The following is a 10112-nucleotide window of genomic DNA, read 5'->3' as shown; positions in this document are numbered from 1 at the left end:
ATCCCTGCACGTTCTTCAAGTGTGGGTTATGTAATTTCTGTAGCGTGAGAATGAGAATCACCCCACCTGTCCTTCACGTGCCATCTCTAGTCAGAGATAAAAATGCAACTAGGGCTCCTCATGACTTTTAATTTATGTGGAGCCTCATGTAAAGAATTTAGGACTCTGGCTCCTTATGACTCAAAGGTCATGGGTTCAATACGTACGTACATACATACATACATACATACATATTCATTACAAACGGTTATGCCTTTCAGCCTTCAGTCTGCATGCCTCTGTACATTTACTAACCGTCTTCACAATTTTCTGTTTGTAAGTAGTTCTGTGGTCTCGTTTACTTCTATACCTCTTATATTTATATCATTAAAAACTGAGTCTAACCATTGTCATCTTGGTCTCCTTCTACTTCTCTTACCCTCCATAACATAGTGTGCCATTTCACCGTTCTATAGTTGTAGTATTTGGAACAAAAATGGCGCTCCAGCCATTAAAGAATTAAAATAAAGCAATTAGCAGCGGTACGAGCTGAAGAGACAATAAATTCAACCGGCAATCACGGAAAGAACCACTTTTAGAAGGCGGTGCGAAAGAATGACGAGAGCGGATTATTTAAACCGATTATTGAAAAAAAAGTCTTCCATTAGAACAAATCTCAATTCAGCACTACATCGAAGAAAGGACGGAGTCGAGTAAAGAAACCAGCTACTTATCGGATTCTTTAATCAATTATTGGAGATAAGATCAAATCTGCGATAACCCGTTTAACATCAGCTGTGTTTAACACATATACGTGAGATTATAGACCATAGAGATTATAGGAAACGTCAAGTTGGATCTGTACTACGTCACGGTTGGGCTCGGAACATTGTATTTGCCCGATACTGCATAACGTCAAGAGAGCTGAATTAAACGGAAAATAGAGTGCAATTCTAAAAGCACGTAAAATTCACACCGTTTCGGCGAGCAAGGCAGTTGAAATAAGACGATATTTAGAGTTGTTATAAGCAAATTAGACGTACCAAATTACATAATACTATTCGCATTAGCACTACTAAGCAGATTACAGCATGTATAAATCAACTAATGCCTTGTGTTATTCTGTCCTTGACGCAATGAAGACCACCATGATGTTCTAAGAAGCTGAGGCAAAGACTACTCTGGCTATGGTGACGCTTCACGAGATCGATGATCCAGGAGGGCGGTAATCAACTGTGAGGACGAGATGGACCCGATTACCTAAGCCGAACCATGGAGCGAGGCCTACCATCCCATGACGATCAACAGCGAGATGGAAGTCAATACCCAATAAGCAAAGTTAAGTCCCCATTTGAGTCGTGTCGTAAGTAGAAAACCTTATTCTTTTGGTTAATATATAATGTGCATTATGACATTGTGTGTGCGTAGTTAATATACGAGTGTACTTACAAGGAAATAGGTATTCATCTGAAGTTACCGTAAATCCCAGACATAGGTGTAAAATTCCAGTGAATGCCGTTCGTAAGTTTGTCAATATGGTAGTGGAGAAGTGAGTGATATTTTTCTTGATTCGTTGTCAGTGAAGTGTTAGAGTATTAAGAGGAAGCTAATATTTATATGCGTGATGGCTTTAACAAAATAACATGCGTAAAGATCGTATTTAGGGAATGTTTACAATAAAATATAGTGGCACAGTTTTAAGGTTACGATGTGCTGTTCTTTGATACTATGACAGTAATGATAATGATTTATATATGTGTAGGTTATGGCACACATGTTGCGCATTTTGATGAAACGAGTGTTGTGATTATGAATGCTACGCGATAATTGAAATGTTAAATGGTGAATGTAATTAGCATATGAGTTGATAGTATATTTTTGATGGTGATAGTTATTGTTATTTAGGAAGTTGGTCATAGTATTTCTTCGAGAGATGGTAGTATGTGTAGGTTCCACATGCTAAGATATAGGTATTGAAACGTACTGTTTTCAATTGCTATTTTATTCCCTAATATATATATATATATATATATATATATATATAATACAGATTAGGATACGATCTCAATGCCATCAGTATAGAATTAATTGAGTGAGTAGGATCATCAGAAGAGCCGAGAGGCCACCTACGTCAATATTTAGGCCTTCACTGACATACCTACGAATGTTTTCATACATTCTCACATACGGCAATTTAACTTATGATTTTATGAGAGCAGTATAACACATCACTGGTAACTTAGTCTTTCGTATGTGGATTTTAGATGAAGATAGAGTCTTCCTATGTGTCAATTTTTCCACCTATGGTATTATTCGTTGGAAGATTAATTAAATACACTTGGTAATGCTATATTAAGTTATATACGCACTTTAATTGAATTTCAACCATGAATTAAAATAATAATTGAATGATTTAGCCATATAATCCTTACGATGGAATTAATTTGAGATTGCTTACGACTTAAAGTGGACTTAGATTTGCTTATATGGAGGTCAATTAGGATGAAATATGAAACATAAAATAATTTGGAACCTCAACTAGAGAAAAACCCTAATGGACAGACATTAATCTTCTCACATGATTTTTCTACTATGCGTGGACATTGATGTGAAGTGTTCAGCCGAGTGATATGCATTTCTGTAATTGCATGTGAATTTAGGTTCAGACGATTGAATTTTGGTAATTTTAAGGAGCAATCCAGTTTAATTTGGAAAGATTCCAGATCTTAATTAATTAATTAATTAATTGATTGATTAATTATTGGCCACCTTCCTTGCGTTTTCACATTTTCAATTGAAACCCAATTTGAACATTGTATATAGTAGGGCGTATTGCTTGTTTTACTTAAATCATTTGGATGCATCCAATTTTTACAATTATGTTGAATAATTTTACTTGATTATATAATTTATTTATTTTTCTTTTCATTTAATTTTCCTGGATACTACTTAATTATGATACAATTCTTCGATAGGCCAGGATTAAGACATAGATAAATGAGGCCTGATTTCATTTCTTTTTTATGTTAGAGGTTTCCCTAAACCTGTTTTCTCCAACGTAACATAAGTACATTATTTAGAAGCTGATTGCGTAGGAAACCAGCCACAGTGTATAAATAATTTTTCAAGATATTCTACCTTAATTTCAAATCATACTTAGACCAATTTATTAATAAAAGCTGAGTAGTGAAAACATTAAAATTCTTTCAATGTCTACTTAGAATAAGTACTAGATATAAGCTTATAATGACTAAACCTAATTGCGATTATGATGATGACATGTACGGAATTCTTGACAAGCCATGATAATCTGATTTTTACGATAAATTTCGGTATCATACAAGTACGGTAACCGACTGATAGCGTGTTGAAGACGTTCATCTACGTAGGTTGGGATTTACCGTAGGCCATCGGTGTTCTTTCTCACGCGGAACTCACAACCCAGCAATATTTTGCAGATGGAATTGTTATTAAGAGCTAGTCTGGAACTCGTGTATCCCCACCTGGACGCGGGAGTGGTGCAATAGTTTATTATTCTCCTAGGTAACCTATTCCATTCCATTCGCCTCACATGATATTATTATTTTTATTATTATTAACAAATCTCTACTTTCTGATTAAGAAAAGAAGGAAAGCTATCTCATATCAGGTTTAATCTATTTGTGGGCGACGACCTACTCATTTCCTAAGTTTAAGGGAACATGATATCCGAGTGACATCATCACTGGGTTCTCCCCTCGGTTGGCATATGGGGTTTTTGAAAAGAAAAGCATCAGCTCTGCCCACGAAGTCTGGAAACTACGGTCACGATATCAAAAGTCACAAAATTCTACAAGCCTGGTTTCTTGCATGTCTTTTAAATTATCAGGCTTAAATATTCAATTGGTATATGAATGTACATGTAATTTACCTATAGCCTACAAACAAAGGTGGAAAATTTCTTCAGAAAAATTCTGCAATTCTTTAATAAAATAATGTTAATAATGTTATTGGCTTTACGTCCCACTAACTACTTTTACGGTTTTCAAAGACGCCGAGGTGCCGGAATTTAGTCCCGCAGTAGTTCTTTTACGTGCCAGGAAATCTACCGACAGGAGGCTGACGTATTTAAGCACCTTCAAATACCACCGGACTGAGCCAGTATCGAACCCGCCAAGCTAGGGTCAGAAGACCAGCGCCTCAGTCGTCTGAGCCACCCAGCCCTGCAAAAAAATAGTGTGAAAGAGTGTAGATCTATATTCGTTTTCTAGACGTAAGTGTCTGTAGTCCATCTTTGAGTGCGTGTATAATTTCCAGGTTGGCCATGCGGTTAGGAGCTCGCAGCTGTGAGCTCGCATTCGGGAGATAGTGGGTTCGAACCCCACTGTCGGCAGTCCTGAAGATGGTTTTCTGTAGTTTCCCATTTTCACACCAGACAAATGCCCCACGGCTGCTTCCTGCCTATTCCTAGGCCTTTCCTGTCCCATCGTCGCCAAAAGACCTATTTGTGTCGGTGCGACGTAAAGCAAATCGAAAAAAATGCGCACGGATGGTATTTAACGTTCCCTTTGGAAGCTGTACAATTGTATTAGCTGTATTTAAGTAAAAGGTACAGATCAACAGCCTCTGACTCGAGAAAGTTGGAATGGGTTCGAATTTTTATACAAGGCAATCTCGCAGATAAGACTTGCATGGATGTGAGGGTACTTACAATCGTCTCTTATAGCCATGGTTACTGGACCGAATTCTGGGTGCAATCAGTTGGCATCGAAAGCCCATTGTTAGTAGATTTATTGCCTTGTTAAATAACTTATTTTGACTCCACGTACTAGTACATCCGATGGTAGTTAAACTGACCGTACTGAGCGAGTTGGCTACGAGGATTTCGTCGCGTAGTTGTCGGCTTTCATTAGGGAGATAGTGGGTTCGAATTCTAGGGTCGGTAGCTCTGAAGATAATTTGCCATTTTCACACTACCTGTAGCTTAATTACGTCCACGGTAGATTCCCACCAGTCCCCTGTCCTGTACTATCGTCGCCATAAAACCCGTGTGCGACTCGTTGGCTGAATGGTTAGCGTACTAGCCGGGTCGTGGATTTTAATCTTAATTGGTTAATTCCAATGGCTCGGGGGCTGGGTGTTTGTGCTGTCCCCAACATCCTTGCAACTCACACACCACACACCACACATAACACTATCCTCCACCACAATAACACGCACTTACCTACAAATGGCAGATGCCGCCCACCCTCAACGGAGGGTCTGCCTTACAAGGGCTGCACCCGGCTAGAAATAGCCACACGAAATTATTATTATTATTATTATTATTATTATTATTATTATTATTATTATTATTATTATTATTATTATTATAAAACCTGTGTCGGTGCGACGTAAAGCCGGTATCCTACACACAAAATCTCATGACTTGCTGTAAATTACTTTTCTTTCTTAGATACTTCTAGGAAAGTGATAAGTTGTGATCCTTTGGATATAACCGAGAATTTATATAATTCGGATTTGATTACTTACTTGAACAGAGCACGACATAAATCCTATTTTATGATATTATATTCTGGAGGATTAAAGGCGAATGCCGACAGCAAAGGATATGGAGAAAGTTCATGTTCATATTCTGGGGATATAATTTCTCAAAGAACGAGCCGACTGCAGATAAAAGGCTGTATTGTAGGAAGAATATCAGTTTCATTGAAACCAAGAGTTCGTAGAAAGAAGTCAAGTATAATCGTGGCACTGCCCCGCCGTACTACGCATGCACTGTGAATATATACATTTAACATTTCTGTTCATTTGATGAGTAGCTCAGACGATGGAGCTGAACTACTTCCACCATAGTTAACCTCGGCACGTGATGGGGTAGAGTCCAAGTTAGCGGGTTCGATCCCGGCTCAGTCCAGCGGTATTTGAAGTTTCTTTAATACGACAGCCTGGTGAAATTAGTAATCTCTTCCATCCCATGCCCGAGTTAATTCTGATGTCAACATGCCTCTCGCTGTCCCAAACATAACTCGGATTTCAAGCAATACGCTCTTCTCCACTTCCGAGTTCAGTCTGACTCATTGAACTATAGGTAATACTGGAATGCTGACTGTAGTGGTAGCTCTCGCAGAAAACTGATTCCTGTTCTTTGGCTAGTCACGCCCCCTCGTGTACGGCAAAGTTGACAAGATACCCAGCCTGGAAGTTAGCTGATGTGTTGTGTTTGATGGACTCTTTTGGTAATATCTGACTGTACGTCAAATTTGTGATACAATCAAGATGCCTATTTCTTGTGTAGCATACGGATACACTAACAGGCAGCAGAAGAAAACAGATGTGAACTCACAAATGCTTCATTTCCACAAGTAAGCAGTCTAAGCACTATCTCACTGCAAAGCAATAAATATGGTATTTTAAAACGATAGTTACTATTTTCTTCCGGTTTGGCTCTTGTCATTATTCTATGTTTATGGAGATATCTTACATGATATTTTGGCATATTAAATATCTTAAGTTACGCTTTATAGGTTATAATAAGAATGATATTGTTATAGAATTTATAACGTCACTTGCAAATTTCTGTGGAAACGTCCGGAAATATTAAAAAAGTGGGTTATAGCTGTGAGAAGGATAGATTGGATCCTAACAATATGGGAGATGTTCGATACATTTTCAATTCTTTGAAATCATTTCAGAAAAGGCTAGGGAATCTGCCACCTGGGTGGGTGCACTAAATGCAGATCAACAGTGATTGATTATTTTGTAAAATGTATATATTTTGTTTATTAAGTGTATATTCCATTCTGAAGTTGTGTATTGTGTATGTATAATATACACGGATACACATGCTGCCTTTGTCCTGATAATAAATATGGTTCCAAAACTGATTACAATGTATTTTCAATTGACCATCATTCGCAGACATTTCCCGTCTAAAACCACTAGACTATAATTTTGTATGCATACGTTTCGTTTGTATGGCGTCTATTTTATTGCTTTTCTAGTGTAGGTATCGGTCTCGAAAGCCAAGAATAACGGCCGAGAGGATTCGTCGTGCTGACCCCACGACACCTTCTAATCTGCAACCTTAAGATTGAGCAGCGGTCGCTTGGTAGGCCCTGGTCCTTCGAGGCTGTTGCGCCAGGGGTTTGCTACTTTTTTTAGTGTAGATATACGCATTTACTGTATTGTGATCTCTTGAAGGAAAAATGTTTGAATGTTTGAGAATAATCAGGCCTAGAATATATTTTCATTTTATCCAATATTCCTAGCCATTTTCAGTTTCAAATCGCTATTAATCCTCTGAAATATATATTTAACCGTAAATCAGGTGAAATCTGCAAGAGACATTCCGCCTAAATGTTTAAAATTCGCTAAGATACCTGTGTCTCGTCGCATGAACGTATACGTCAGTCATGCCTCCATGCCATACAGCTAGTCGCGCCTGAAGCCGCACTTCGCTCCCATACAGTCAGCGTTCCTGTATTACCTATAGTTCAATGGTCTGACTCCGTAGTTCTGTTCACCACATGCCCTGTTCAGACGACGGACGATTCATAAATCGCCTTACCGTATTTTGACGATAATTATGTGTCTCGTGTTTTACTTTCACAGCTGTCTTCTGAGATAGGTGCGCATAATTGTAAATAAATAATTAAGATTATATTTTAGACTTTTTTGGGAATGATGACGAACCTGACTTTTATGAGTGTCTACAATCAGTGGACATTTATCACGCAATTGTGAAGTTCTGGTAAAAGAGCCAAGAGAAAACTCTTGCTAGTGTTTTTGTTCCATGACTGTCCAGTAAGCAAAGCAAAGCAAAGTCACCTCCGTATAGGCCATGAAGGCCCTTGGAGTTAACCTCGGCACGTGATGGGGTAGAGTGGTTAGCTTTACGCCCGGCCGCCTTTGCCCCCAGGAATTAACCTGGTCCCTCATTTTTGTTGTAGGCTGAGTGAACCTCAGGGCCATATGCACTTCCGGAAGTGGAAATCTCGTTTCTTAAATTTTACGACTTCCTGACGGGGATTCGAACCCACGTCCTTCCGGGCGAACCAAGCACGCCTTTACCGCCTCGGCCAGGCAGCCCCTATGACTGTCCAGTACCTATGTAAATACAAGATATATTTTAGCCTATTTCAACCACTGTCTAAACTTCCAGAAAATATGGTTTGGGACATAAATAATAATAATAATGTTATTTGCTTTACGTCCCACTAACTACTCTTTTACAGTTTTCGGAGACGCCGAGGTGCCGGAATTTAGTCCCGCAGGAGTTCTTTTACATGCTAGTAAATGTACCGACACGAGGCTGACGTATTTGAGCACCTTCAAATACCACCGGACTGAGCCAGGATCGAACATGCCAAGTTGGGGTCAGAAGGCCAGCGCCTCAACCGTCTGAGCCACTCAGCCCGGCTGGGACATAAATAAGGCTGAAAAGAACTTGGGAGAGAAAAGGTTAAAGAATGCATGCGGAACAAAATTCCGAGATCTCGGTGTCTATCATCTGAGCCGCTTATCCAAGGACAGTTACACGACACCACCAGGTGGCCAGCTTGCTGTTTATCATATATTGTATTTTAAAGGGTTGTTAAGTAAATTTAGTTTTCGATGTTTCGTACAATGCCACACTGGGACGAAACGTTGGCCTGAAGAGCTTCATTTTTAACGTTTGCAGTCGATGAAATTAAATTATGGTTTCCTTCTGGGAACTTATTTTTTTACGAGGGTCGAGTGATAAGTCATGGCAATGATTTTTTTTTTCTCGCGAACAGGAGACAACACAGAAAATCTAAGATATGCATTTGGAAATACAGGGCATGTACTTATGGATAGTGCCTGACGACAAATTCTTACTTCAGGAGATTCTCGTAGGAAAGTGACAGAACACAGGCCATTGGTAAACATGGGGACTTCATTCATTCCGTTCCTGACGCGGTCACATGACTATAAACAGGCTGTGTGTTTTTTTTTTCATTTGTTAAAGAACACGCTTGGAAAAATGAAATTAGATTAAATAACAATAAGAAGAACAACAAGGGATCACGGGGAGTGGGTAAAATAGATCAAAGCTGGATCAAGATTTAGCCATTTTGTATTCCTTTTACAGAGTTTAGGTTTGAGATTTTGAGTAGTGTTATGTATTGCAATGCAATGCGCCAGAAAGTAGTTCTGCAGTATCTCACTTTACCCGGGCAAGCTCTCTGCCGTGTGTCCGGAAGGTGTGACCAAGATGATGTTGCTGATGCTGTCCTTGCACCACATAGCTGGTTCACCTCTGCCCTGCCACACCTATGAGACATACGGCACTCCCGCCCTTCGAGCCGTGTCACTTTCTAGCACTTACTGTACGCCACTCTCTCTAATACCATTTTTAAGCGGAAAACAACGAAATTCACAAATTGGAAATTAACGTTAACACGAGGAGTTCCATGTATTTCATCTGCACATAATAATAATAATAATAATAATAATAATAATAATAATAATAATAATAATAATAATAATAATAATAATAATAATAATAATAATAATAATAATTGTACCGGGAGGTACACATCTAAGCCGTACATTTAAATCTGGCGCCCAAAAGAACTCCTCTTCTGGAGGAACAGTGAACTTGAAACTACATTTACTTAAACCGTTACTCAGAAGATGTCACTACAGAAATCTAATGAAATTTTGTTATTTTGAAGTTTCATGAACTGTAGGAAATTCTACGTGTTTTCTTTACCATTTATCAAGAAGTTTGGACCTTCTGCAACAGATGTCACTACAAAAACTATGATCATGCACTCTGGTGCGAAGTGAAAGAACTTTTTTGAAGAAATTTTTCTTTACTAAATTTCGTTCATTCATTTTTGGGTTGGCAATACTTATCCTTTCTTTCCGCCAGTTTTGAATTTAGCCAATCACGAATTTCTGTAATTAATTTTTCGCCTATCACAGGCTTCTTCTTCGATTTTGTGTGTAACTTTAAGGTAACCAATAAAGTGAGAGGGTGTGGCTTGATTATTCATGAAAGGTCTCGAACTTTCCCCGAGGGTTTTCACGTCTCTTGGCCATTTGATCAACATCTAACTTAGTGTGTGTGTCAAGCAGGAGGCCGGAGGCGCCTCTTTCATCAGGCAGCAGGTCTTCAGCAAGGT

The sequence above is a fragment of the Anabrus simplex genome, chromosome 4, assembly GCF_040414725.1.
Source record: "Anabrus simplex isolate iqAnaSimp1 chromosome 4, ASM4041472v1, whole genome shotgun sequence".
Classification (NCBI taxonomy): domain Eukaryota; kingdom Metazoa; phylum Arthropoda; class Insecta; order Orthoptera; family Tettigoniidae; genus Anabrus; species Anabrus simplex.
The sequence above is the reverse complement of the archived record's forward strand: the minus strand, read 5'-3'. Positions refer to the sequence as shown.